Genomic DNA, 24757 nt, shown 5'->3' with positions numbered 1-24757 from the left:
TGCCCACTGCCCCCGGGGCCCTGTGTGCGAGTGTGCATGTGTGCGCGGGCCCTTCACAACCCTACTGAGGACCACCCGCGACCCTGATTCAAGTCGCATCCCGAGGTTGGGAACCAATAGTATAAATAAACTGTCCTATTTTCCCCTCTCAAATACAGAACAAATACTTAGTGTACCATCATTAAAAGCTTCGGCATTTCCAGCTAGCAATAAGCCTATATAATAGGTTTTCTTTTGTTCCTAATATATTTATATATTAAACTCAAGTCCTCGATTTTCTTTGGACATGGTTTTCTGGCTGATCTCTCTAGCTTCCCTCATCCATTTTCTATATTGCTTAATTTCTTCATTACACTGTAATACACATTACAGTATATGGAGTTTCACCTTTTTCTCCATGTATTCGATATTGTATTTTTATTCCTAATTGCTGCTTCCACTTTATCACTGAACCACTAATTATGGAGCCGTGGCTTTTTGACCACCTAATCCACACTCCTTTGAGAACTCACAATTCTCAGTCGTGCTCCTCCCTTTCTCTATTTTAATATATATTGTATTAAAGCCATTACAAGGTAGATGTTACAACCCGCTCTTGATATTTAGATGCTTATTCCTGAAATGAACATTTTTCTTCTTTCAACAAAATTCATATATATGTAAATTTCCAGGGCTTTGGGGTTGGGGGGAGCGGTGGACAGCAGAAAAGTTCTTTTTCCCTCCTCCTAAAATAGTCTCAAGTCTTGCCCACCTCTAGTGCTGTGCAGGCCACCAACAGAGTAGCTGCTATTGCCCTTCTGCTGCGTAGACCTCCTGCTGCTGGCCTGATTTACTGCCCTGCTGTCACCAACAACCTGCTGAATGCATAATGGCCTTTCAGTGCCCTGGCACCTCAGATCAGGTTCTCCTGGCAATGGCTTTTAAACATTTCTAACCGGGAGGAAGGTGGTGTCATTGTCCCAACTTTGAAATAAAACAGGGCTGTGCCAATACCAAGTTTAAACCCCTCGTGGTACAGCTGGATTGCTCTTGCCGTCTCCGTTGTCTAACACTTGTGCGAGGTTTTGAAGACCAGTCCTTCTAAATACAAGACAGAGCCGAGTCCAAAGCAAACCCTTAGCTTTTAAAAACCTAAAGATTTAAGGCCCCCGGAGCCCAAACACAGACCTGCCATCCCTCTTTCTACAGAGCTGAATCACAGCCCCAGATGTGAACACACTGAAAACATCAGAGAAGAGTGTTTGAAATCCAGATCTGAATTCTGAATCTTAGAGGCTTCAATTTTTTCCAGCAGCTTAGAGGAAAGTGGACAATTATAGATTTTATAAGGCCCTTGGGAAAAGTTCAAAAAGTCTGAGGTTATATTTGAAAATCTGTTTGCAAACAGCAAAAATGACTTAAATTGCCTCTTCAGTTCACAGAAATAATAGGTTTCGGCAGAGTTAAGATGCTAGGAGTTTTAGAAGTGTCATTGGCAAAAAAAGAGAAAAAAAGGAAAAAAGAATAACAATTGGAAGTGCTCAAAATGCTGACACATCCCTGCAGCTCCGAGTGCAGTATCTGCCTATTGTTGCTTCTAGGTACTAATTAGAGTGAAAGGGAAAGGGCAACAATAAATAAAAACAGATGGGAAAAATCAGCCGGTTAATGCAACTTCTCATCCTCCTAATTTACAGGAAGCATTTTATTTTGGTCTCAAAGCGGCTAATGCTGCACTCCATTTGATACGTTGGTAGTTTTTACAGCAGAGGGAGTTGTTACATTACCTCGTCTGGTAAATTCTGCCCTGATGTGGTGATTCTTTATGTACCGCAGCATGTATAACACATTCAAGTACAACAGTGCTAAAACATCACTGGACTTGCAAAGTCAAGCCCTAGAAAATGATGACATGCGAGGTTCACAGTTGCTTGTGCAAACCTTAATGCAGCCCCTCTGCATAACCACGCTATCCCCTGAGAAAAAAAAAGGCAGGGAAGCTATGGAAATCATACAAGATTGTGTAATTAAAGACTCCACGGACTCCTGGGAAACCACCGATCCGGCATCTCCTGGCTTTCAAGCACTTGACTTTGCAACCTAAACAAAAAAAATCTGTTCGGTTACTTTGCACGATAACAGCAAATCACTTCCCAGGTTAAATAAAACATTCTGCGATGTGCAACTGTTACAACCCTGCGGCACAACATGCATCCTGGGCCTGTATGCGACCGCTACAGATTAACACCACTCAAGTGGTAGAACAAATGACATTGGAAAGGAAGCAGTGGGGATGAAGCAAGGCTATGAGCAGAGAGAGGTAGTCAGCTGCGTTAGTGGGAAGTCAGTGAGAAAGCAGGGTGGACAGACAAACTAAATAGACTATATACCACACGAGCTGTCATGAACCAAGTGCGCTTCCCTACCTAGAGGAGTTTGGGAGCTCCTGCCCTGAATACAGACCCTATAAAAAAGGAAATGGGGCACTGGTAGGGCCATGGGCCAAGTCTTGGAGGAGTCTGGTGCAGTTCTTCCCTCTCATCCTGCTGCCTGGATGTCCCTGCTCCCACTGCTACAGCTGCCCCGGTACATCCAGGCAGTCCCAGTGCAGGGAGCAGGGTACGGCACTGGTAATGGTGGCAGCATGGGACTGACTCGCTGGCGCAGCTTTTGGGAAGCTGCCAAGACTTCCCTGCTGGAGGCAGCGTGGGGAAGGAAATAATGATCTTCGAAAGTTTATCACGCCGGCAAACCTAAACAGAATTTCCTGGGACCAGGGGAAAAGTGTGGATTTAGCCCCAGGGGTTTGTCCCCGCCACATTTCAAACCCCTGCTGCAAACAGTGGAGGTGATAGGGCTTAGTGTCTTAAATAACGGCTCGCCTGGGTGTCCCACACAAACACATGCGCACCTGTAAGAAGTATATCACGTCAATGCACGTGCGAGATGCATACTCAAAGACATGTTTCACGTTTAGATAGAGAGTGCTAACTGGATGTGCGCATCTTTCAAATCAACCAAACAGCTAAAGCCAAACAATACCATACGTGCGCCAGAGATATTGGTTTGCATACAAACAAGGCAAAAATGGCATGAGAGGTGAGCCAGGAACAATACCAGGCATATACCACTGCACATCGCTTTTGGAAGACCGAGAATCTCAAAGCATATTGCAAACCTTAATGAAAGGGGCTTCATAATGCCACAAAGAAAAAGAGTATCAGAGAGAGGTTAAGTGACGTGACCCCACACAAGGCAGCAAGTTTGCAGAAGAGCTGAGCCCAGAAGACTTCCAGGTTGCAGTTCAGTGCTCCGACCATTGGGCATGCTTCCTCCCCGCACTACACTGACCTGCCGTTATAGGAAAGGAGGCATTTAGTTAATTAAAATAGTCCTATGTTGTTAAGCAACTTATGGGGGTGGGGGGAGAATTACAAGCTCTCCTTTCTGTTTTGCACCTGCCTTTATGTAAATATAAGATCAGAGGTAGGTAGACATGACTTAAGATGCTGGGTAAAATAAACTTGAGTCCAGGACTCTGAAAAAGGCCCTGACAATAGAAACATGTTTCCAATGATCTCGTGCACACACAACTGAAAAGGAGATACACAATGGCTTCTTTATTTTATTTTCCCAGTGCATTTAAATTCTTGCATTCGAAAGCCCCATAAAACCCTAGCCCTACATGCAGTACAATAGAAATGCAGATTTGCTAACTAGTGATCCACTTAAAAAAAAGAAAATCAAACAATGCACTTGATCTCTGAATTCCCTTTTAAACTGCAAGTATATTTTATATTTAGTCCATGATTCATTAAAATTGCCTGTCTTTAAACAAGGTGGGGTTTTTTTTTTTATTCTCTCTATCTTCAGTTATATAAGAATTTTCTGCTGTCTTTACCATGATAACACTCCAACAGTCTAAAAAATACATTTCAGGTGTTCAACATGAAGGAGGTTGTGTGAGTTTAACCTTCCTTGGGATCCTTGTGAGCTTTTTGTATTTAATACTTGTTTTATCTGAAGCCTGTGGAGGTTCTAAAATATTAGAAGACACACTTTCTGAGAACTACCTTTCTAGTAGCCTGAAGATACAGCCTTGATGTTGGGCAACAAAGTTGTTCTCTGTAATCCTCTTGATGTTGTAAATGAAAAAGAGGATGGAGCTAACATCATCTGAACTTTGGGCAAACCATTTGCTCAAAAGCGCCATCAAAGAACCAAACCCTGCCAAAAAAAAAAAAACCCCAAACCCTGAAGCATACACAAAATGAAATTGGTGCAAATTAACTCCATTGTGTTTGGAGACCCATACAAAACAAAACCCACCACAGTCTATAAAGGAAAGTCAGAGAAGAGGGGGATTGAAGTTGTAGCTTCACAGTGGCCATCTTTTAACAGCTTTCTTTCTTCAACGCTTTAACCTAAAAAAAACTTCCCATTGTTATGCCCCTATTCAACCTTCATTCGGAGTCATTCACTATGCATTAATTACCACTTTCTTCAATGCACCGGGAAGCTCCCAAACATGTTCCTGTTTTCAAAGAGGCACACTTCCATGCCTCAGCTTTTTATATGCAGAGCCAGCTGAAATATTCCCCTGTATACTTTGAGATGCCCCTAATTTTTGCATACTGTAATTGTTCATAAAGGGGGGAAAAGACAAAAGGCTGATTTCATGCTTCCAGGACAGTTGTTTGCATCTCTTTCATTTTCCTTTCCAGCTGTGACTGACAGCAGAAGGTTCTTTAGCAGGTGTCCTGGCTGCCCTATGGTAATTTTTAACTTTCCTTCACTTTCTTTTATGTCTGTCACATTTGCCGAGACTTTTTTCTCCCTCCCTCCCTTCGATGCCCTATTGCTGTCCTCCCCCCCACCTTTTTTTTTTTAAACTAAAAACTGGATTTTCCCTATTATGTCATTCTGCTCAGCAGCGATTTAGATTATGGAAAAAAATGAACAAAAGAGATGAGTTCACAACTCACATCATATATATTATACATCTCAGTTCCCTTATTTAGCCTCTAGGTTTTGGTCAGGAAAACCTGCATAAAAATTATGCGTTGCTACAACTGGCAATGTTAGGCAACACCAGTGGCAATTTAAAAAGAACAAATCCTACCCACTTCCCAATTTTAAATGCATTTGCTCGTTATTAATAATCATTGCCTACATCCTGTGGGTTGTTTTACACATATGAGTAATTTGAGTAATCATTGGTTTTGTGAGATTATTTATGTGCGGCAAGGGAAGCATGCACATCTTTGCTTCTAGGTCCGAAACCATACACCTATGTGAACAATTATGAATTTAATAATTCAGATATTGCTTTCCCTAAATGCATATATTTTAAGGAACAACACAAATCGTTTTATTTGCATTAAGCAAATAAAATTATTTGCAGTGGTTTAGCCCTCTAACCAAAAAATGATAAAAAACAAACTTCTTTATTTTGTTCCCCACAGGCCCTATAGTGGTATAGGGGCTGTGGGGAAAAAAATAAAGAAGTTTTTTTATCGTTTTTCAGTTAGAGGGCTAAACCACTGCACAAAGAAGTCAGCACTGTCTCAAGACTGTTTTGTTCAAGATTATTATTGACATCAGCATGAGATATCTTCCCATTTTAAAGGCTGAGTTAGTTGAAAACTATATTCTGTATGCCTTCAGGTATTAGTTTGTGCATTTTTTGCTAGGATCAAAAAGATACCGATAATGTTGGGCCCTATGGAAAAAATCAGATTTTAAAATAATCACCTTACTAATTAATTTCTTACAGGTTTATTTGGAGCTTCTGTGAAGCTAAATTAACCAGATTGTTTAAAATGCAGAAAAATAGTTATTGGCTTTATTAAGGTTAAAAGGTCACTGAAATCTCTATAGGTTTACGGCCAGACCAATTTGAACAATCACAGCTTTTAGAACTAAACATCACAATGAAAACGCCCTCAACCCCATCTTTTATGAAAAGGTCTGATTTGCTGAAAATTATACAGGTGATTTTTGATGGATTCTGACACACTTTAATCATATATAGAAGTGTGCAAATATTGTACAAAAGCTCATCCTGCTAGAGTTGCTAAATGCATCGCAAGTAAAATCTACCTCATCTTTAAGCAATTGCAGGGTGAGTAACCACGAACAGGAATGCGTGCGCGTGATTTTTTAAAAAATCCATTTTCCTCACTCTATGGCAAAAACAGTCTGCATACCGTATAGCCTGACTGCAATGAAGAAGAGCTCATTTAAAAAGGCATTTTATGACACTTGCTCAGCTATTTTGCAGGTTAAAAGCAAAATCAATTAGAGGTAAAATAAAATCTGTCATTTAAAAAAAAAAAAAATGAGTAGTTCTATTTTCCTCACAAAATTTCTTCCTATTTGGTTTTCTTTTCTTTTGATTAAATGATTTTATATTATAGCAAACAAAATGATTTAAACGTATTATTTCCCACCTCACTCCCCTGATGAGCGCTCCAGCTAGGAAACAACAATAGGAAGAGCCTGTGATATAAGAGTGGCAAATAAATGTTGCGCCTTCAGAAAAATAAGACCTGTTGCATCAACTGATATAATCATAGGACAAGGAAGAGTTGTGTTAAGCCTGTCAGAACATTCCATATTAAAAATGGAAAAGTGATTGAAATATTGAGTTTTGCTGCTTTTTAAAATCATTTTACATTTCAAATTATCTAACCAATTTATCTGAAGGGAGGAAAGTGTCATACTTTGTCACTACTTACCGCATATTTAGGGTAAGAGTTTCCAAAGTACGACAAATACATTTAGACCCAAGTCACATTTTCAAAAATGTTGGCTCAGGCAACTGGACAGCACATGGGACATATTGGTGGGATTTTCCAAAGCACCTTAGAGTATGTCTGTGCTGTATCCCTAGCACTGCTAGAAGTGCCCACTCCCAAACAGAGCCCACCCAACTGCCCACACTGTCACATACCAAAACTGGAAATATGGTTGTGAAGCCACTTTGAGGGACGTCTCTTCATCATGACCACACAAAACACGAGTGCTAACCTATCATCATGACCACCCATAACACAAGTGCTAACCCATCATCGTGAGCACCCATAACACGAATGCTAACCCAACATCATGAGCACCCATAACACGAATGCTAACCCGTTATCATGACCACGCATAGCATGAATGCTAGCCCATCTTCATGGCCACCCATAACAAGAGTGTTAACCCATCATCATGAGCACACATAACATGAGTGCTAACCCACCATGCACTTGTGAAGAGATACAAACAATGCTGCATGTCACTGAGGAGTGTCCCCTCTACAACCTTAGAGGTGCATTAATAACTTTGAACTCAGTTAATGAAGAGGCTATTGCTTGGCTTTGCAGATTCGCAGTCGCTAAATAAATAAATAAATGACACTTTTTAGACACCTGTTTCTAATGTGCTGGAGAATAACCATGGGGGAAGCTTCTAGAATGGCTCTGCCATTACATTTCCAGGTTTTGTGCATGTGAGCAGGTGCCCCCAGAAGTGCTGACAGAGGAACATAACCATACTGTACCTGCCAATGACTTAAAAGAAGACTTTAGGCACAAAAGGGCCTAGTGGGATGTGAGCTCTAAAATCATGATGCTGCATTTGAAAATGTTGCCCGTAGTCATGTTCAGAGGTAGATGGTCTGGGATCCCCTACTCCATACTACATTCTCAACCTTGATAAAACTCCTTCCTGCTCCTTGATTTCTCATGCTGCCAACACACACAGACTCCTATGCAAACAGTAATATAAAAATATTATCTTCATGTTTTCAAATGTCACCAGACCCAACTATTATTAGTCTTCAAGCCTGTCTGTCTGTACAAATGCAGATCTCTACATGGAAGGAAGTCAGTAAGGTAGCTCATGGGCCTGCCAGTCAACATGGATGCAATGGGACATGTCTAGAGAGCTACCAAAATCACAATTTTGCAGAAAATGTGAAAGCAGGAACGATCGTGAAATTTGTGGGAAAGAAAAAAACCCAACTAAAAATAAAATGCTGGCTCCCCAGAGGGATCCAACAGTCTTCATAGCACTATGGCCTAGCCGTATAACCTGCTGCGGGGGGGAAAAGGGAAGGGGGCTGCCAGCACATGGGGGACCCCAAGAAGGCTGCTACCCCTGCCCCTCACTGATGATTGGCTGAGGGGGCTGCCTGTCGTGCGGCCCCACCTCTCTCCACCAATCGGTGCCATGATAAGCCCTCAAAAATGGCAGCCGGCCCTGCAATCTGTCCACGAAATTGGCTGGCTACCTCCTTGAGTTGGGTGACCCCCTAGACCTATCCTTTGAATAAGGTTAAATATATAGGTAAGTGATGGCCAAATTGGGGTCGAAACTTTCTATCTACTGATGGTAGGCTCTGCAATGGATATCTTTATATTGTGATAATTATATTAAAGACAACAATTAGGATGCTCATTCTGTTCTGTAGCCTAGCATCAGAGGGTCCTACCCCATGACCAAGGCCCCTCAGTGCTAAACTAATCACATTATGATGATGATGAGATATAATTTTTGTTTTCCATGCACCGCACCTTGACATTTGCAAGGGTCTACTGAATGCCACCACCATGCGGTAAAGGGGAATTGCAGCCTGTGACTGAGGGAGAATTTCATGCATCTTGCAAAGTGAAATGAGTTTGCACAATGAAAAATATATCATGACTTTTCTATGGAGAGTTATAATAGTCATAGTTAATTATTGAGAACTCTTGTCCATTTTTACATGGGTCATCTGATATTTGGTGCCATTTTGTTATTTTTTTAAAGTTTCAGTGGTTGAAATCAAGAATTACGCAAGTCTCAGCTTCCATTTTTGCAAAAAGTACTGTATTTACTTGCATATTTCACGCACTCCTTTCCCAAAAAATCAACCCCCTAAAAATGGGGTGCGTGTCTTAGGCAGGGAAGCTGAATTTTCCTTACTAGAATAAAAGCAAGCTTGGAGCTACTCCTCCAAGATGACTGCCAGACTTTTTCCTCTGTCATCTTCAGGGAGAAAGGGGGCAGAGCTCTCCCTCTCTCAGCCATGGTTGTCAAGATCCCTTGCAGTCAGTATTCAGCCATGGCTGGAAAAAAATCTTTTCTCTCCATTCTGCCTTCCCAAAACAAGGTGTGCATTTTCAGTGGGGACACATGGTGTGTGAGTAAATATGGTAAGTTTCTAACCTGAATGGTTGCAGGAAACAGCAGGCAATTGTGAAGTCAGAATGTCACAAAGACTCTCCAACCTAAAGGCAAAGCAAAACCACCCAAGTTTTATTAATTATTTGTATTAGGATTTTTAAGCCAGTCTAATCATTCTGGAGTCTGAGGCATGATTTATCATTAGCAGTACAGGCAATGAATATATACTGCAAAATATATTGGAAGACGACTCTAGCCTGTGTTGGCATATCCAAGCCATCTTAAACGGAGCTCATTCAGGTCCTAATAGCAGTGAGGCTGAACCGGTTTTGGTTTCTCCCGCTGAATATAAACCCAAGGGCTTCACAGCTTGCATTGTTCTCAGCACCCAAGCTAACACAGGTGTGCCTACATACGCTCCAGTCGCATCTCTTGTTGCTCCATAGACATCCCAAGGGTTATACATCTGTAAGTATGCTAAGAGCTGTATAAGGCACTGAAAAGTTCGTGTCTTCTGGGCCTGGGAGCACTTTGCTTTCCAGGATCCATTCATGTAGGTAAAGTTGAACCCACATGTGTGTTTGTAGGATCAAGACCCAAGATTTCAGGAGTATCAATATTGTGAAGCTGAGAACTAGGGGGTTTGCTTAACAGCTTGTGGTGTGGCCCACAGTGCTTATATCTGCAAATGTAAGTGTATATCCTGGAAGAGTTTATACTGTGTATATACCACCAAAGCAAGAACATAGCCCTACCCTGAGTACAAAGAATGACTTTAAGAAACAAGAGGGGAAGGAGGGGTGAGAAAAGTCTTCCCATAAGACACAAGGCACTGTAAACAGACAAAAGGCCTTCTGGCAGCCTTTTGCTATTATTTTCCACTAATGCATACTTTCACAAATTATAGAGAACCACAGAACGCACTCCAAGCTGCAAGGAGAAAGCGCCTTTCATGAGGAACAGCCAAAGACCCTATTAAAACTGAACATTTAACTAATTTGAAAAATAGATCTATATTTGGTATATGTTTTGGTGGGGAAGGTAGAAGAGCTTTCACTGTTTTCATTACATTGTTGACTTTAGAGAAAGGAGTAATTAGAGGATATTGTTACTGTGCTGGTGTGTTGGTTGCAAATAAAATTAAAAAAATATATATTAAAGGGCAAATCCTACACACAGTGAAGAGCCCAAACAACTGTGGACCGGAGAAGTTCTTGGGCCGGGGGGCTGGCAATCCTCTCCCCACAGGCTGCTCTGTGGCTACTACTGCAACCGTAGTGCTTTTGTTAAAAGAAATGGCCAGTGCACCTGTCTAAATCCAAATCAGCTGCTATCTCAAATTTCACCTCCAGGTTCCTATGCAAGGATCTTCTTGTGAAACCATCAGCATTTGGTGCTCAGCTATACCATCTTCCACAACATCTGGGAGTTTGGAGGGGGAGTAGAATGGGAAAAATGTTTGCACTGAAGCCCTTGGCTACGCCAAGCTTTTTCCCCCCATAAATTCCTACTAGTATTACAAATGTAGCTTCAATAAAGACAAGGCAGCGCTAGTGTTTTTATCTCTAACATGGCTACACGTGTTCTGAGTTCAAATAGATTTCATAGATGTTTAGGGTCGGAAGGGACCCTAGTAGATCAAGTCTGACCCAGGGCAGGAATGGATGACCTGATGCTGAAAACCACTGCTGACCTGTGGACATAACCACTCCTGTGTCACCTCAAGACCCATTAATGAGCTGTGGGAAAGATTATCCTTGAATCAAGGTATTGCTAACAAACTGGCCACTCTTATAAGAAATGTGGAGGGAAGAACAAGTCTAGCTGGCAAGATAACTGGGGGAAGAAATGTTGGGAAAAGAACCATGTTAGCTACTGCAAACATGTTTTTGCTATTCACCTGCATAAGGAACATTGCATATGCAAGTGCCATACTGGCCTATATTGGTTGAATGTCTCCTAATCCCGATGATTGCAAGGGACCTCATTCACCCAAGCACCGAGCTATGCTTAATGCAGTGTTAGTCATGATATGTTGGTTCACGTGTTTTCTAACACAGATTTCTAGCATTGCAAGGCTTTATCTACAACGTTTTTGTACCAATTTAACTAAATCTGTAAGTGGGGAAAAGCCCCTATTTAATTAAATCAGTGAAACCCTTAAGTGAGAGCAAAGTTCCTATGCACTGCAAACAAAAGCTATCTCGAATTAAAATGCATTATATGCCTCCTAACTTCCTTCTCTGTGTAGAGGTCTGCACCCATTTAAAGTCATCTGTTTTTTTCTTCAGTTTAGTTAAACTAATACGAACATTGGGTGTAGACAAGCCCTAAGAGAGCAAGCAGTATGCCTTGGATAACACCATGCTGCCCATAGTCAGCCCGCAGATCATTCTCACAAGTCAATGGGAGCTTGAGTTGGAAGTGTGGGATTATATGGCCCAGCATCCTGAAATGAAGCCTTCTTTAGTATGTGTGCAGAGAAGAAAAAAAAAAAGTACCAATAAATTATGGTCTAACCTTCCCCAGTTTGCAGAAGGCCACATTTTTCCCAGGGTGCTTGTCCCGCCTGCTCGCATTCCCATCCCCTGCCCATACTCGAGCTCCTTTATGAAAACAACACACAGCTTGTAGAGGGCATAAGAACAGATTTGTTGGTGGCACGATCTCTCAAGCTGTAGTTATTTTTTGAAGGACATATTAGTTCTTGCCAGAACTGACCAGGGTGAATGAAAGAGCCTCTCTCAATAGATCATTGGGTGAATTGCTCAAATTACCAGACAGATTTTTTTTACACATCGGGACCAAGCTGTGTTTGCAGCTTTTTCTTAGAATAATAAAATTGGCAACCTCCACCTTACCATTGGTAGCTATTAGTCACCCTTTTGAGCACAGCACACAAAAGAGATTTGACATCTGACCTTTTCACCTCTCATACAGCACTTTACATTCGAACAGCATTAAACTCTGCAGTCTTTAGGAGTAGCGTTTGTTTGCTACTCCCTCTCGGACTCGCCGCTGTTTGTTCTGCAGAGATTCTTATATTTTTTGCTGTCATGGTACATGCAGAGAAAGGGATATGCAGCAAGAGGCAGAACAGTTCAATTAGCAGTGAAGTACATAGCAAATATTAGGAGTGTGGCTGTATACTAGCTACATGGATGTATTTATAGGGACAAAAGGGCTTGTTCAGACCTACAAATAAATAGATAAATACCACAATACCGGACAGACAGGTGGGCTGGTTCAGTATTCTCTCAGGAGTAGGGCATTAGACGAGAAGTCAGGGAACTTGGGTTCAAATCTCAGCCTTGCCCATTGTACTTTCATTTAATCTTTGGCTGCCCTCTTTTGTCTATCTGCTTAGACAAGGGAAGCTGGGTAGAAACTCTTCCACTCGCTGTGGTTTGTGGTGTCTCATGCAACGGGGAGTAGTGTAACCAATAAATTGTTTCCATTTAAACCTTCTGCTGAAAGATCACAGCTGTCATACAGGAAAAAGGCTGGTCAAACACATCTTAACTGTACATGCATATAGCAGCATATCTGGGGAAGCAATGGAGGAAGGTGGGGGGCAACCAGGGCTGTAGATTTCACATAAAAGGCATTTTATATCACTCCTTTCTGCCTTAACTACAATCATCTGTGCTTCTATGGACCTTTCTAAGAACAGTTGCAAAGCACTTTATGTAGTAAGAAGTTAATCCTCACCACACCCCTGTGAAATACCAATGTGCTATTTTCTGCATGTACAAGTAGGGAAACCTGGGCACAAAGTAATTCAGTGACAAAATGACTGAGATTTTGAAGCAAGACCCTAAGAACAATAGAAATGGGGGGGGAGGGGATCTCCAAAATTCCTAGTCCCAAATTTTAACTACAAGTCCCCAATTCTTTACAGTCAGCCAAAAAAAAAAAAAAAATCGGTCAGGGTTCAGACAGCACAAGCTAAAATTGATTAGTCAAGACTATCGCATTGACATGTTAAAAGACTTACCTTATGAAAAAGCGAGAGGAAGAGAAATCCTGCATCACATGAGACTAACTGATTATAGCAGGTAGGGCTTACAGGAGGATTTGTACAGTGTCTACAAGCCATAAGCGCAAATTAGCATGGTTTTTGCCTTGTCTATCAGGTTTGCATTTTGCAAAACCAAAACAAGGAATATGATGCATGCCTTCCTTAATCTGAATTCAGGAGTGGGAAGGAAGTAGGGAAAAGGAGGGCAAGGCATCACCAGAGCTATTCCTAGGGTACAGCGAAGCAGGGTGACTGCTTTAGGGGGGCCATGGCCCCTCCTGCAGGGCCCGCTTGGAGCTGGTGGCAGGGGTACCATGGCCCCGCACAGTGTTAAGGGGGCCCCACACAGGCTGATTTACCCTGGCCCCAATAAGGTTGGCTCTGGGCATCCCATACAAGTTTGGGCCCTTCTTTATTCCTGCTTATATAAGACATTGTACTGTTGCATTTGGATGAAATAGGTTTTCCCTTTCAGCTCTGCTGTGTTGTGGTGCTCTCACCATTCATTCCAGAGCTTTTGCATATCGAAATGAGCATCAAAGAATCCCACTATATCTGCACCATAAAACCACATCCTGTCTTCGCTGCCATGTGAACCAAAGGGAAGTGGTAAGTGAATTTGAAGGCAGCATGTGGACTGAAGTTTATAATGCATCAGCGAAGTTTCTCCAAATATAACAAGTCCCTTCATAGCCTGCTATCCATGGAAAGAGAACCAACAGTTTAGGACTCAGGTTTCATACTGAAAGTTGCAGAACGAGCTACTTCCTAGTGCCTTAGGCTGGGAGTTGGTGATGTTTTTGGTGGGGGGCTGGGATGACCCATTGGGGTCTGAAGCAAGCACACGGCTGCCTCCACCACTTCTTGCCACCCAACTGCAGGGAGTGCAGGGAGAGCGCCACCTCTGCAGATGCTCCCAGTGCCTGGCAGTGCGGTGTAGGCAGAGCCCCTCGCTGCCAAAGGCATGGCTCTGCAGCCTGGATCCAAAGACCCCATAGGTCAGATGCGTCCTGCAGGCCATATAGGCTGCTGACCCTTGTCACAGGCAGAAGTGCCAATTAGCCAGTCATAAGCCAGGGCTCTTAAAACATGAAAAGGGGCAACTTGAGAGACTGGGAAAGAATTTATATAATCCCTGTTTGATCATAGAGTAGTAGCATCTTCCCTGAAAAAAAAAAAGATTATCAGGCTTCCCTTAAGAATAATGTATAACAATACCAGAAACCATGTGACCTCAATTAAAAAAAGCTTGTTTTGTAGTTCAGGTAAACCTAGCAACCACTGGAATTTAACTTCTTTACAGTATTGAAGTTAATACTTCTTCTCAGTGTCTGTGACCTTCCTCAAGGGTTCAGTATGTGCCACGGGCTTTAACATCTTCTTCCTTTACCCCTTCCTCTTTAAAAAAAAAAATCCTTTTTTTTACCAGATAATCACAGCTAAGGAATATGCTAATATTTTAGAGATGAGCGAGAAACCCAAGAGATGAATCTGAACTCTGGGGAAACTTCAGTTCTACATCTGATGCCCAGTTCTTATCATTTTAAATGTACATATCTACCTATGTAATCACCCTATCTCCCGTCAGTACTTACAAGACCTCACCATTAGACAGAGGTGGGCAATATGTGGCCCGGGGGCCAGATGCAGCCTGCCAGGCCATTTTATCCAGCCCACAGGGCCCCTAAAAAATTTAGAAAATTTATATTTATCTGCCCTGGACTTCCTGTTATGCAGCCCTCGATGCCTTGCCAAGATGCTAAGTGGCTCTCTGCCCAAGATAATTGCCTGCCCCTGCCATTAGAGTATATGGACACTTCACAGTCTTTAATGCATGTTTCCCTATAACGTCTCTCTATGACACAGGGTAGTAGTATTAGCCCCGTATCACAGAAGGAGAACTGAGACCCAGAAGGACTACTGACTTAGCTAAATTACACAGGATGTTGGTGGCAGAGTTGGAGCTGAACCTGGATGTCCCCCAGGCCAGGTTAATGCTCCAACCATTGGGCCATCCTCTCTGTTTAACCATACAGCCCATAGCCAAGTTGCCAAATCCTCTTTCCAACTATTTGCTTCAGACAATATAATCTCTCTGATTTCCTCACCACTCCCAAGGTGCCTTCAAAGATGCATGCCATGTTTACTAAGAGTGACTCATAAAATTCAGCGCTTGGTACAAAGGTGTTGCCTGGGCTTGATTTAGTGCCCACTGAAGTCAGTGGAAAGACTCCTATTGATTGCTTTGGGGGTGAATTAAACCCAAAATATACCATTTGGTTTCAACCTAAGTTCCTCATAGGCACGCAACTCATACCTCAGCATGGTTTTTCGCCTCTTGTTGGGAAAGAGCCAGCCAGAGAAATCCCTGCCTCCCCAGCTACCTTTTCTGAATTTCATTACTGGAATTCGTTGTTGCCTTTTCTCCTCCATGTGTTTTCCTGCTGTTTGCATCATGCTTCCCTATTTTTAGCCCTGAGTCTAGTACTATCAAACCAAAGCGTTCAAAAACTAGGCCTCGGACGTTACAAAACATTGGGACATCGATTCACAAGATTTAAAAAATATATCACTTTGGGGTTCTTATTTACATTCTACTCTTCAGAGCCATCCCATTTTCAATCTTTATCTTTCCTTAGTGGTTGCAAAAGACTGACTTTCACTAATTGAATGAAAGTTGAGATTCCCACAAACTCTCCTCCTCCCAGTAGAAGCCCTCGATACTGAAGGAAAACTCCAATGTTGAAAGACTTGCAGTAAAAAAATCCCAAGAGGTGATAAGGCTGATTCTCCACTGCTTTTTACCTGGCACAGTCACCAACACCTACCCAGGGGATATAAAATGATCCCAGTCAGAGCAGCATTACGTAATGCAGAAATGCGAGAGATGCATGCGTGACTCCAAAAAGTGAAAAACAGTGGAAAATTGGGCCAATTAGTATGCAAAATTGGACCGAAGTATGAAATTCACTTGTTCAAATTTTAGACAGCCCAAAGTTTGGGAATACAGTTGAGCCCTGTTTGAAACAACACCCTTTAAGCAGCCACCATTGATTACTGGCATCATTTCCACCAGGATCATTTTCAGGTGATACTCCCCAGAACAGCGATAGCCAGGTAGGAGCACTGGGGCATTGCCATGTTGCTAGTAATAGGTGTTGACTATATTTGGTGCTAGGACTTGGTTTAACTCATTTTATGGAGCTGTGGTGGAAAATAGGCACCCATACTCTGACCCGACAGAAACCTCGCTCCTCAAAGTTCAGGGGTTTTTAGATTCAGGAGTTTTGTTCTTTCTCTGTTTCAGCCCTGAGGCTCTTATATGGCTTCCCTCCCCCATGGGAATGTTGTAAAGAAACCACTGCAAGTGCACCTCATTTGCCTTTCTTTCCCCCCGCCCCCGAGCTATAAAATGCTGAAAAAAAATATTAAGTAGCATGAACGTGTACATTAAGCTCTACTCGGCTACTTAAATCTAGTCCAGCCCACAAAGGAAAATCTGTAGTAGCATGACTGCTCTTTCAGTCTTATGCAATTAACTATTCTTCTTCTTCACATAATCTGTAATTTTCATTTTTTGCACCAACCATTGCCTTTTGATACTGAACTCTTCACATGTTTATATAACCAGACGCGCAACTTTTAAGATGCCTATTTTCTTTCCACCCTGAACTCATTAATTTTGGCATGCACTTGCCTATTTGAAATGTCGGCACAGCATGCAAATAGCTTACAATTTCCAGTGCACTCCTGACAAAAAATAAAAAAAAATCGCAGGCATAGTTGTAATTTTAATATTGTGGTCAGAATCCTGAATGCATTTCAGTGCAGAATTAAGTGTAAACATTCATCTAGTGCTAATTGCAACTGATTAAATAATAGCAAGTACCAGCAGATACCGTAAGATTGACTGTCTTAATTGTGTGCTTGTTTTCGCTCATAACTAGTTACTAGTTTTTCCATAATATGAAAAAAAAAAAATCTTTCTTTTCAAAGCGAAGACAACTTCTGGGTACTAAATGACTTAAGAGGAAAAAAAAAAGCAAGGTGAGCGTGGCATGCCGCAGACCACGTGACCATTAACAAAAGAGGCATAAAGCAGGCGTCGTGGCAAAATGGAGTAAACCAGAGTGAGGACACAAGAAGCTGGGCAAAGAACACGAACATAAAATGCCACGTGATTGCTGCCCTCTATTGGATGGAACCAAGATTATTTAAATGAATGCATGACCCGATGCTGCTGTCAGCCAATCGAGTTTCCCCTTTAGCTCTACAAGACATCAAAAGGCCTTTCCTTCCACGGTAGAGGGGCCCATTACTGATCTGAAGAAGAACTGAAGGAACAGACAGAAACCTAGATTACCTGATTGGTTCAGAATGCCGTGATGATTAGGAATACGCGGGTAAGCTAATTGAGACGCATCTGCTGACAGACGTGACTGGAATTATTAACATCCTTCAAGCCGGGGATATTATTAGTCTTTAAGGAAGTGAACAACAGAAGCCGACTGGCTCAGACATTTATGAATTTGATCTTCTTGTACACAGGAGTAATTGGCAGCCGCACAGAATGTGCACGAGGGCATCCCTGCTTTCAAGCAGATTAAGGATTTAAAGCCAGAAGGAACTAGTCCATTTAATATGAACAGCCTAATTTTATCCAGTCTGTCCTACACCAAGTCCAATAACTTGCCTTTGATTGGTGCAGGTCCTTCAGAAATGCATCTATTCCTGACTTAAAAATATCAAGAGGTGAAGAATCCATTTCTTGACTTGGTAATTTATTTCAGTGGCTAATTTAAAAATGTGTGCCATGTATCTAATTTGCGTTTCTCTGATTTGAATTCCAAGCCCCGTTGCTTCTTCTTATGCCTTGCTTTGCTAGATGAGGAAGGAAGGTCCATTCAAGACTACCAGCCCATTGGACTAGCGTGGGTAAGGCACATCGGTTTCTTAGCAAATGGCATATTTAGCAGTGATATGGGCAGCATTGTGTCTAGCTGCCTTCAGCTCCCCAGATACCCATCTACAGCACAGAGCAGCCTTTGAACTCATGCCTCCGGAGCTATAGTAATGCACCTTAACCACTTGGTCAGTTCAAAAGGTACAGGACACCATACCTTTTGAACCTAAATCCTTCTTATGATGTCAAACGTTGGATCATGAAAAAACCTCCACTGTCCTTGCCTACCTTGGGGTACTCTTATGACTGTAAGGTAAGACCTGTTTTCCTCTATGAATGGTGTTCAATAGAGAGAATCTTTTGGTCAATGTGCTTACCCACAGAAATCACATCATCTCTTGATCTGAACAGACTGAACTTTCATGGTAAGGCATTTTTCCAGCCCTGAGCCATTTTTGTGGCTCTGTCCTGCCCCTTCTCCAATCCTCAGTAGGTGGGCACCAGACCTGGCAGCATTATTCCACTATCTGCCTCACCAGTGTCATATATGGTGGTAAAATATGCCCCTATGTCATCCTAATGGCAAAGAAGCTTGATATAAAGGTTTCAGTTCTTCCATAACACAGTTTTCAAACCTACCTATTCTGGGTCCATAGTAAAGTATTAAAACTTTCTTCATGACCTGTGGGGAGGGAAAGAGAATGGACATCTCTTATGTGTATCGCATGATAGATAAGTCTGTCTAGTTTGCATGCATATATTTTTATTAGGGTAAAGTGACACGTTACACTTAGACCATACTACTTCTTCTTTGAGCATACTGAGGGCACTTAAAACACAAGTACCTGCACTTTAAAGCTCTTTAACTCCTGCCAGGTGCCCTCTAACTGTCTCAAAGTTATGCCACTTCAGGTGAGGGTTAACTCAGCTGTGCTACCTAGCTTGTGTTAGGGTAACTTTGGTGGGCTCCATGGAAATAAAACGAGCAATTTCCAGTCCTCCAGAATCCCAGATTGCACTTCTTCCAGCCTCCCTCTCCTTCCCCATCCAGAGCAGGGATACAGCACACAGATGTCCTGGGTCCTAATCATGCCCCTGCTCACCAGCCCTCCAGGGACAAGTCAGAGCTGTGCAGGCAAGGAATGGTATTTAACCCTTAACATGCCACCGCTCACAGTATGGTCGAACTTTAACACTGCTTGACATTGCACAGCTTTAGTATGGTCTAAGTATAACATGTAACTTCACCCTTAAAAGAATTAGGTTCCTTGACACTTGAGTGTGGATTTGGTAACAGTACCCAAGTAGTTCCTTCTCATGTTTGAGAATACACAAATTCATCTTCTGTTTCTGCTGAATGCTTTGCCTTCAAGGAAGATAATTTTCTGAATATCACTGAGATCTGTAAAGTTAGCAGTTGCTGTTTTTGATTCTCTCATTTAAAAAAAATAAAAGAATGTTGCCCTTAGGTGGCATTAAGGTTGCTTTGCAATCACCGTCTGCATTTTATTGCTTGCAAGAAATGCTAGCTAGAGTTGTTTCTGCAGAAAACCAATTGACTTACAGAGACAAAAGACTAATCTTCATATTTTCCAGTAAGCCAGTAGCTTCTTCGTCTTTGAAGTTACGTGAGGCTAATCAAATTGAATGAAATACCTAGCCACCCATCCTACAATGTAAATTGTAGACCAAGTAATTTGTGTCACCAGTTCCCAGGCAGGGGGAGACGTACTGAAAAAGGTACTGCAGACATAGGTGACTGGCACTTGGACTCCACAACCCCTTTGCTAAGGCCCTGTGTTGAGTCTGTTGCAACTTCTAACCACTTACAAAATTGAACGTGCTCTTTCCCACAATGGGTCTTGTTCTTTACAACATGGTTAGCACTGCAATGGTTTCAGCCATAGCATTCATGTTACCTAGCAACTTTGGTGGTATTATCCACCCATTACCTCATACCTTATATTTAGATTGTAAGCTTTTTGAGTCAGGGATTGCCTTCATGGTCTGTGTACCTCTGATGCCAGGCACCCTGGGACTGTGATCCACGACTGAGGCTCTTAGACACTATCACAGTAATAGTAGCTCTATTAGCAGCAGGAGAAAGACTTCCACACACTCTGCAGGGCTACTGGCAGATGCTTCAGTTCTAACTATGGGAGGGTGCTGTGGTGCCTTCTCTTTCCTGGCTGGATCTTGTTTGGGAGAAATCATGTAAGTTATAAGGTGGAGGGAACAAAAAGAAGGGGTAGCAGAAGTGGCACAAGGGGTGCCACCTTCTACCAACTGCAAAGGTCCCCCAGGTAAATGATGCTGAGTGTACTAGAAGCTCTCCATTACCCAGGCACTTCTGCAGCCATCCTCCCAACATATACCCAGCTGCCGCAATTGTCCCGTTAGTTCATCCAACCAGCCAGCTAAATCCCAGAAGGACCCAGCCCACAGTACCAGTAAACAGACCCAAGCACCCCAGCGCTTAAAGGCAACCAAAAAATCCCTAACCCCAGGAACTCCAGACTCCCAAACTCCAGCATCCTAAAAGCTGTAGAGCTCTATGTTGGACACAGCTTGCAGTTGTGTATATTGATTGCAAGCTGAATTGTGTTGCCTGCAAATTTTTGTTTATACACAGGAAAACTAGATCATTAGGCAACTTGAATAAATGCTGCCACCTTTGATAGCTATGTGCAATGGTGCTACTTCCTGTTGCTTCTGAAGAGCAGAGGAGCTCCTGGGAGCATATGCTTCTTAAGTCCCGTCTTGGTGGGGAGATGCAGAACTGTGCAGCTCCCTCCCTGTATTTCCCTGGCACTTCTAGAAATGACAGTTCTGCCGAGTCTTGTCTTCCTGACTGCTCCAGTTTTCTTCAAAGGTCATGCATCCTGGGAAAGTCCATAGCATCCCTGGAAGTTTGGGCAGAAGATGCTATACCCATATGGACCCACAGACTTCTGGCTGCACCTACTGTTCCTGGAGAATACTAGGGAGGCTTTGTCAAGCAGCCACTTTTCTTGGGAAGCTCCCTCCAAGATCTGCATATACAATGGCTTGGAGTACCAAAGTGAAGAAGTCCATTTCATTTCAGCAAGAGGAGAGAAATATCTGAAGCATGAATTGCAGACAAGGCTCTAAAAAACTAAAATCCATGAAGATGTTTACCTAATCCTACCCAGTTCCTGTCCAGGTGGGCTGAAAGCCCCTGGCCAACTGTGTGCACAGATACATTTTATATACAGGGAAAAAGGAGAAAAAAGGGAAAAACTCATCACTTAGTGCATCTGTAATCCTTGGCTGATTTTTATAATAAACTCAAAGGTCTTTTGCCCCATCTGTGGTTCTTTCAACCCAACACTCAGTTGATATGATATTGCATACATATGCTACTACATGTAAGCCTGTGTGGGGTTGAAATATGGCCATCTATTTTGTGTAGTGCTTCTGGTTCAGTTCAGTCGGCAGGTCTGGTCCCTGCAATCTTGCTTTTTAGTGGGGTCCTAGATGATTTCATGGCTATGAGAGTCAACACCACAGGTCACAGTGGGTGTTTCTACACATGCATTTGGTCCAGGATCAGTTTGCTCATGAGTAAACTACTTGTGAGTAAATGCTCCTGGACAGGCATCTACACATGCAGGGAAGTGGGAGCAGATTTGCTGCTAATGGCAGCAAACTGCTTCTGCTTCTTGGGGCCCTGAAATGGGCCCTTGCCACCACTGGGGGAGCTCTAGGCTCCCCCTGGGTGCTCTCCCAGGGGCTGGCAGGGAGCACCAGGCCAAGAGACAGCTGTCTTCTGCCTGGTGTAGGGACAGCTGTCTTCTGGCTGCTAGGGCAGTCAATGTACCCCTGCCTGGCAGCATAGAGCTCCTGGCCCTGGTTCCTCCATCAAGGGCAGGGCACTTGGAAAGAGTTGCAGGGGAGGGACAGGTCCTAGCCCCCTCCCCCGATCTTCTGATGGGGCAGCTAGCAACAAGCTCACTGATAAGGATCTCCCAGTGCCAGCCCCGTAACTATGGAGCTGGTGCTTTGAGATAAGGATCTTCCAGTCCCCCATTCCCCAATCACGATCGGGGAGCAGGGGCTGGGACAAAAGGCTCTTCCAGCCCTGTTCCCTGATTGTGATCTCAGAGCTGGGGGCTTGGAGCTCCCAGCTTCTGGGGCAGGACACAGCCCCTGCCTGGGCTCTAATGGTGGAGCTTGCCCCAGTAGCAGTCAGCTTCCAGGGATATGGAGCTATCTCCTGCCCCCTGGTAGATGGCTAACCGGGAGCAGATTTGCTCCTGGTCAGGCATTTACACGAGCACTATTGTGCCATTACTAATCAAAAGTAAATTTACTACTTGCATTTGCAGGTAGCAAATTAACTCAGGACTAGCGAGGTTTATTGTTTAGTAAGATGCCCCCACTGTCTCAGAGAGCTTCCCATGGCTCAGCCAGCCCCTCTGCTTCTTGGTCACTGTGACTCTGGGGGCTGCTAAATAATGCAAGTGGCAACATGGTCTAATGGACTCTGAGAATGAGAAGTAGAAACTGCTCCTTTTCAATCTTTGGCTGACACTCAGTGTCTACAAATTCCTTCTATGGTCTTAGGATCCCTCGGCTCATAGGAGAGGAGGGCTGGAAAGGACCTCACAAGGTCAGCTAGTTCAGCATCCTGCTTGGGGTAGGATCACCCCTGACTAAACCATCCAAGTCACTGCCTTTCTGCTTTGGTTGGGACTCTGACTGACCTGTGTTCCAAGACATCCACCAAGCCACATACCTCTCACAGCTCTGCACAGCCCCCGGGACCACCTCCTCGGGCCCCTAAGACCCGGTCCTCTGCTGTCTCCACGGGCCGTTCCTCTGATCGCTAGGAGCTGTCCAGCACCACTCCCCAGTCTGGGAGCTCATGTCTCCGCAGCCGTCCAGGCTGCACTCCCTGGCTCACCACCCTTATAGCCCCAGGGGCACAGCTGGAAGTGAACCAGCATCGCTGTTTTAAAGGTCGCTGTACCAGACTGGAAGGGTGTTTCCTTGCACGCTTTTGTGCATTTAAATTTCTCAGTATGCACACACAAAACTCCGTGACGGCTGGGCAATGCAGACAAAACAAGGGCCTTTGTGCACAGACCCCGGCACAAGCAGCCAGGTCCCAGTCCTCCTTGATGAAGAAGTGGATAGTTCTCTCACATATCACCCTGCTATCAAATGAGTCAATTATTTGTGCGGTCCCCAAAGAATCGCTTTGCTAACCCTCTCCAAAACCCTCAGGCCAGCTCTTAATACAGAAGCGTAATCACGATGAACAGGACTCAATTACACCTTTGGAGAGAGGAGTGGAAAAACGGCTGGGCAGACCCACCCCAAATTGCTAAGGCCGTCTCTGGTTCTCTCCACTTGAATCCAGGAAGTGTTGCTCAGTTCAATTTTCAATTATGTTCTCATCACAATTTGCCACAGACAGTGTATAATTTATGGCAATTACTTCTCTGACGTCCCCCCTTTAAAAAATTCAGATAAAGAGACAGACAAAACCTGAAAGTGAGCCAAGCTCACCTGGCCTGCCTGCTGTACTAGGTTGACATTATGGAGAGAAAAAGGTACGGCTGACAAGGCTGTGAAGGAGATACTTTACAGAGACATGAATGCATGCTGACAACTAAATCAAGCAGAAGGGGAACATAATTGTTGTGGATGCATTCCTTTATTTGTTAATACATATATACAATATCATAACAACTGAATATGGTAGAAAAGGGTAATAGGGAACACAGGCTGTCATTCTGGGTAAAAGACCTATGATAAAAATGACTTTAGTCAAAAAATCACTCAAATGAATATTTTGGTTTTTGGATAAAAGGTTTTTGGATCTTTACCACCTAGTTACCTTTATCAAAAAAAACCCAAACTTGCAAAACTTATTTTCTGTAGAAAAGTAAGTTTAAAAAATACCTATTTGAGTAATTTGTAGACTCAAGTCATTTTTATCACATATCTTTTACCCAGAATGACTGCCTGTTCCATATTACCCTTTTCCCACAATATTCAGTTGTTATAATCTTGTACGCATGTATTATCAGATAAAGGAATGCACCCACAACAATTATGTAGGGTGGGATTTTTTATTAAAAGACACTACACATCTGAGAGAGATTTGACCAAGAATAATAATAATTGTATCTAATAAATCTCTTTAAAAATCCTTTACAGGTAAGGATAATTTCATGGAAAAGAAACAGCTGATTTAATTTTTTTCTAACAAAACCTGATCTGTACTTTTTAATCCAGTCCCTCCCAAAATAAATGATTTCCTCTTCTCCTTGTTTCTTGCAGTTAAGTTATAGTAACTCAAAAGGTTAAAGTAAAAAAATACCTAAAAAAAAGTCTCAAGGTGTGTGTACGTGTAATATTGACTGATCAGTTAGGATTCGTTATTTAGACACATATACACGCACAAAACAGTAAGCAAAACCATCAATCTGTTTCTCCAGATATAAAAAGCATAACTGAAATGCTTGATAGTTGCTCTCATTCAGAATGAAGTCAGATTTTGAAATTTCAAGATCCTCTGGAAAACAAGAGAGGTCTGATGCAATCTTGGGCCCATCTAGGTCAATGGGAAGTTCTCATTGACTTCAGCTGGGCCAGAATTACACCTGGCAATTTAAAGCAGTCAGGGGAGTGGATTTTTAAAGGAAAGATTACTTTTTTCACAGTAAAGC

The sequence above is a fragment of the Crocodylus siamensis genome, chromosome 6, assembly GCF_052110815.1.
Source record: "Crocodylus siamensis isolate JL-2025a chromosome 6, ASM5211081v1, whole genome shotgun sequence".
Taxonomy (NCBI): Eukaryota; Metazoa; Chordata; order Crocodylia; family Crocodylidae; genus Crocodylus; species Crocodylus siamensis.
Note: the sequence above shows the minus strand (reverse complement) of the source record.